This window comes from Loxodonta africana, chromosome 2 (genome assembly GCF_030014295.1).
Source record: "Loxodonta africana isolate mLoxAfr1 chromosome 2, mLoxAfr1.hap2, whole genome shotgun sequence".
In the NCBI taxonomy this organism is placed as follows: domain Eukaryota; kingdom Metazoa; phylum Chordata; class Mammalia; order Proboscidea; family Elephantidae; genus Loxodonta; species Loxodonta africana.
The window spans coordinates 2,335,308-2,340,105 of NC_087343.1; the positions used below are offsets into that span (position 1 = coordinate 2,335,308).

Genomic DNA, 4,798 nt, shown 5'->3' on the forward strand with positions numbered 1-4,798 from the left:
TCTTGGTGAGGCAGCGTCACATCTTTGGGCCTCAGTTTACCCACACTAAAAAAAAAAAGTTGATGGGGTCAACCAGGTGACCACACAAGTTTATCATTTCTAAAATGCTGTGGATGTAAAAGAAAGAAAACGGGTGGAAAGAGAACACCCGCGTGCGAGGAATGTTGAGTGTCTCCCGGTTCATTTACAGAAAAACCTACGAAAACAGTCAATGTCACAAGGCCGTGGTTTCGGGACTGAGGTTTTTCATGATTTTCATGCAATTTTATTCAACATCACAGGGTTCCCGCCACTGTTTCTCGTGCCCCCGTAGCAGCTGGGTCTCTTCTAGGTGGGGGTCTCTGGCTCCACGGGGCCCCCGACGTCGGAGACGGTGGTCCTGAGAGCAGGCTGGAGCTGCAGCACAGGGAGGGAGGTAAACACAGGCCAACAGAGGTTAATTAGCTCCCGGCCGCAGGGACGGTTCCAATCTACAAGAAGAACTTGAGGTGAGTCAGGAAATGGATGGCCTTTTCAAGTCACATGGATCAGAGCCCCAGACTCATCATTTTCACCTTCTTTTACACCACATGCATGGCCCGCCCTGGAAAGGCACTGGGGAGCTACGGTTTTATTGGATGAGAATGAGACATTTTTGTTTAAACATGATCACTTTGGTTTTACGACGTAAAGAGTTTAAGTAGCTCTTTTGTGAGCAGTGACTTTGCAAGGAAAAAAGATTTCATCTGGAAAAAGGAAACCCCTGTGCCTACTTCAAAATAACTTTATTTGTGTAGAGCTTACTTAAGTGCTGGGTGCTGGGTCAGTATTCCCTCGTGTTCATTTACTCCCAGCCTGGTTTCTCATTTAGGGCTTACACCTTTCCTGCCAGGTATGTTTAAGCTCCAGACTGAGAAACCAAAGCTCAAGAAAGTTACGGAACTTGAAAAGAAAAAAGTTACACAACATGACCTCAATTTAGACCGTGGCAGCGGTTAGGAGCTAGGCTGCTAACCAAAGGGTCGGCAGTTCGAATCCACCAAGTGCTCCTTGGAAACCCTATCGGGCAGTTCTACTCTGTTCTGTAGGGTCTCTGTGAGTCGGAATTGACTTTACGGCAATGGGTTTGGTTTTGGTTTTCTCATCAAACTAATGATGCACTCCTAAGGACAATTTATAATTATATGTAATGGGGGTTTTACACATATATAACCGCAAAAAAACCCAAACCCACTGCCGTCGAGTGGATTCCGACTCATAGCAACCCTATAGGACAGAGTAGAACTGCCCCACAGAGTTTCCAAGGACCGCCTGGAAGATTTGAACTGCCGACCTCTGTTAGCAGCTGTAGCACTTAACCACTACACCACTAGGGTTTCCACACACAAATAATAACGTATAATTTTATATACATATACAATTTACTGTTGTAATTTCCTTCCTTCCCCTGCTTATTACCAATTTGTAATTCATTATCACTAAAGTGTACACCGAGGAGCCGGTGAACAGCAAGGAGGGGCCCACCTCCCGCCCCACAAACACACACCCTGCCATAACTTCTCAGTGCTCAGCTGGCCAGCCTACCTGCCGCCCCTCAAACAGACACCCTGCCATAACTTCTCAGTGCTCAGCCGGCCAGCCCACCTCCCGCCCCACAAACACACACCCTGCCATAACTTCTCAGTGCTCAGCCGACCAGCCCACCTCCCGCCCCACAAACACACACCCTGCCATAACTTCTCAGTGCTCAGCCGGCCAACCCACCTCCCGCCCCACAAACACACACCCTGCCATAACTTCTCAGTGCTCAGCCGGCCAACCCACCTCCCGCCCCACAAACACACACCCTGCCATAACGTCTCAGTGCTCAGCCGGCCAACCCACCTCCCGCCCCACAAACACACACCCTGCCATAACTTCTCAGTGATCAGCCGGCCTGGGTTGGAGTTTGGAAAGTTATCTTCCTACTGTTGACATCTGTATGCCAAGATTTTTAAAATATTTTTTTAAGTGTTAACTGCCTTTAAACTGGAGGCAGGGACGATGATCCGCTAACACTTCGGGGCCCTGGTTTCGGTCTCCCTTCTTCTGGCAGCTGGAGGCTCCAGGTCCACACCCCTCCAAGAGCTCCAGGGCTCCAGCGCTGGGCTGGCGTCTCCGCCCCCTCTGCCCTCCAGGAGCCGCGAGGCCTCGGCCCGCCTCCTCCGCCCAGGGAGCCTCCGAGGCCCCTGCGCCACGTCAGCACAGAAATGGCAGGAACCAGCCGCCGCACCTCGTGCCAGAGGCCCCGGCACAGGGCTAAGCTCTTCACCTGAGTCCTCAGAGATAGACAGTGCTCCCACCACGGCCAGCGGAGGTGGCCCTCCAAGGGGCCCGGGAGCTTAAGGACATTCTTGCCGGGTGGGCGCCCTGCAGTGGGGACCCCGGGGAGGCCTCCACAGCGCAGGGCAGCCCCTGCACCAGGGCCAGAGACTACGTATTTGGCCTGAGCTTGATGGAAACTTCCAGATACGCGTTCACTTAATTCTTCTGTTAATATATTTCTAGAAAATAAAGAAACATAGATAATGGCAATTTGCACTTCTACTATCCACCTCGGGTCTGCTGCTGTGTGGACTAGGCAACGCCGCGCAGAGATGGGTTGTTTCATATCTGAGCTCCACGGTACCATTACGGACATACTGCAACGCTCCCAGCCCCCCACCCCCGCGGTCAGGTGGCTTGACCCTGCTGGTTGGAGACGTCTTTATGGCGCTTAGGAGGGGGCAGAGTTGGGGGGCGTTCATGTCTGTCCTTCTGCAAGGGAGCCTCCCAGCCACTCTCGGCGGTGGACACGGAGTAGTGGGGAGATCGCCCCGCACCTCCAAGGGGCTACACCGGCCCCCAGGGCTCCACACCGCAGTTCCATGCACGCTGACACCGCGACAACGTCCCCGCGCGCCCTCCCACGGGTGTAAATGCAGCGGCCGAGCCCCCACTCGGCATGCCCGCCCAGAGGACTAGCTGCCACAAAGATCAGGTGACAGGAGGCGTCTGCGAGGTACCTGTTTTGCTTCCCAGTGACAAAGCTCTCGCCTGAGTTCTCGATCAGGCGGGAAGATCCCGCAAAAGCGCAGCAACAAGTCCTTTTTGCCCCAGAATTGGCCGGTCACCCTGTGCAAGCAACGCGCGGCGTGGCGACGCGGGGACAGCTCTGTGCCCGTCCCTCACTTCACCCCAAAGTCGACCCGAGTGAGCCGGACCACAGCCCAGCTGGCCCTCCAAGACCCCGCAGGGAGGATGCCTCCCCAGAGGGCAAGATCACCCCTCCGGGTCCGGTGCCCGGGCCTGCCCCGCCCGCTGGGACAGCACGTACCTGGGCCCGGAGCGCGCGCCACGTCCCAGCTCGGCCGCGCCGCCTCGGCCTTTATGCCGCCCCCCCAGAGTCGCCAAGTCCGGGCGGGGGCCACGGAGGGGTCTGCTCGGCGGCGAGGGGGCCCCGAAAAGTAGGCGCTCGGGCGAACTCGCACCAGGGGATCTGCTTGGGGCTCCCGGGGGGACAGAGGGGGCGGGGGCGCGGAGGGGGGTCCCGCCCGGGGAGGGGCGGGGCCGGGGGCGGGGCCGGGGCGGGGCCCGGGAGGTGCCTGGCGCCGCGGGGCGCTCTCGGGTTTCCCCCGCGCGGGCGCGGAAGGTGCAGCCTGGGCGGGGCCGTGTTGGGCGGGGCCGTGTCTGGGGGCGGGGCCGGGCCGCGATGGGCGGGGCTCGGTGATGGGGGCGGGGCCGGGGCGGGGCGCGGCGTACCCGCTCCGCCCCGCGCTCCGGCCCGCGCTCCCCGCGCTCTCTACTCGCCGGGAAGGCGGCGCCGGCGGCGGCTGTTCCTGCGCCCGCTCCGTGCGCGTCGCTCCAGCCGCGGTCAGCTCCGCAGCCCCGGAGCCCGCCCGCCTTCCGCAGCGCCCTCCTCCAGGGTCGCCCCGCGGCCCCGGCTCAGGCTCCAACTTTGCTGTCTCGCCGGTCGTCCCCGCGGGCGGAGACCCTGCGCGCCCCTGCCGGCCGCGCGCCCCCAGCCGGGAGCCCGGAGACGGCGAGCGGCGGCGGCTGCCTCGACTTCCCAGCTGCGCAGCGAGGACCTTCGGAGCGGCCTGGACCCCGGCGCCGGATGAAGGCTGCAGCAGCGCCCCGCACCTGGTGAGAGTCCGTCCGCGGTGACCGTGGGTCCAGCTGCCCGCGCGGCTGGAGGGACCCGGGGCGCCGTGGTCGCGGGCGGCTCGTGGTGGTCTCGGGCAGGGCCGACTGCACGCACCGGGGCGCAGCGGTGGTCGCGCTCTTGGCGCTGGGGCCGCGTCCCGGGCGGGCGCCTACGGTGGGACCAGTGCGGGGGGCAAGTTCGGTCCCTGCCGAGACCCGGGCTGCGCGTGCGGGATGCGGAGCTGGCGGCCTTGGGGACTGGGACCTGCCTGCGCGTCCCCGAGGGGCACGGTGGGGGTTCGCGGGGTTGGACGCTTCGCGGCCCCGAGGTCCCTCGCTGGCTCCACCGACCGGGCAGGGGCTTGGCGGCGTGCGTGGGAAACGGGGGCGCAGGGGGACTTGGGCTCCGCTCCCCGAGGCGCCGGGTCTGGGGGAAACTGAGGCCGGGAAGGGTCTCCGAGGCCGCGAGGCTGCCTCTGGCTGCAGCCGGCGGGCGCCCCTCTCCGGCATCCCGCGCGCTCCCGGGCTTCGCATCCCGGCTCAGGGTCGCGCGGGCCGGACGCAGACGCGGGCCCCGCGGGGCACTGATGGTCTAAGACGTGCCGGACCCCCGCCTCCAGGCAGAGGTCCGCGCGCCCCCGGGCCGCCTGGCGCG

At 62.2% G+C, this 4,798-nt stretch overlaps 1 long non-coding RNA gene and 1 other non-coding gene across 2 annotated transcripts; both read right to left on the reverse strand.

Moving 5' to 3' along the window:
* Positions 1-242: 242 nt before the first annotated feature.
* Positions 243-3,516, reverse strand: LOC104845685 (uncharacterized). The gene is made up of 2 exons (XR_010318249.1): positions 3,335-3,516; positions 243-396 (listed from the first exon to the last, which is right to left on the reverse strand). It is a non-coding gene; the product is annotated as an uncharacterized LOC104845685 (long non-coding RNA).
* Positions 488-555, reverse strand: LOC111750025 (small nucleolar RNA SNORD123). The gene has a single exon (XR_002785172.1). It is a non-coding gene; the product is annotated as a small nucleolar RNA SNORD123 (small nucleolar RNA).
* Positions 3,517-4,798: the final 1,282 nt, after the last annotated feature.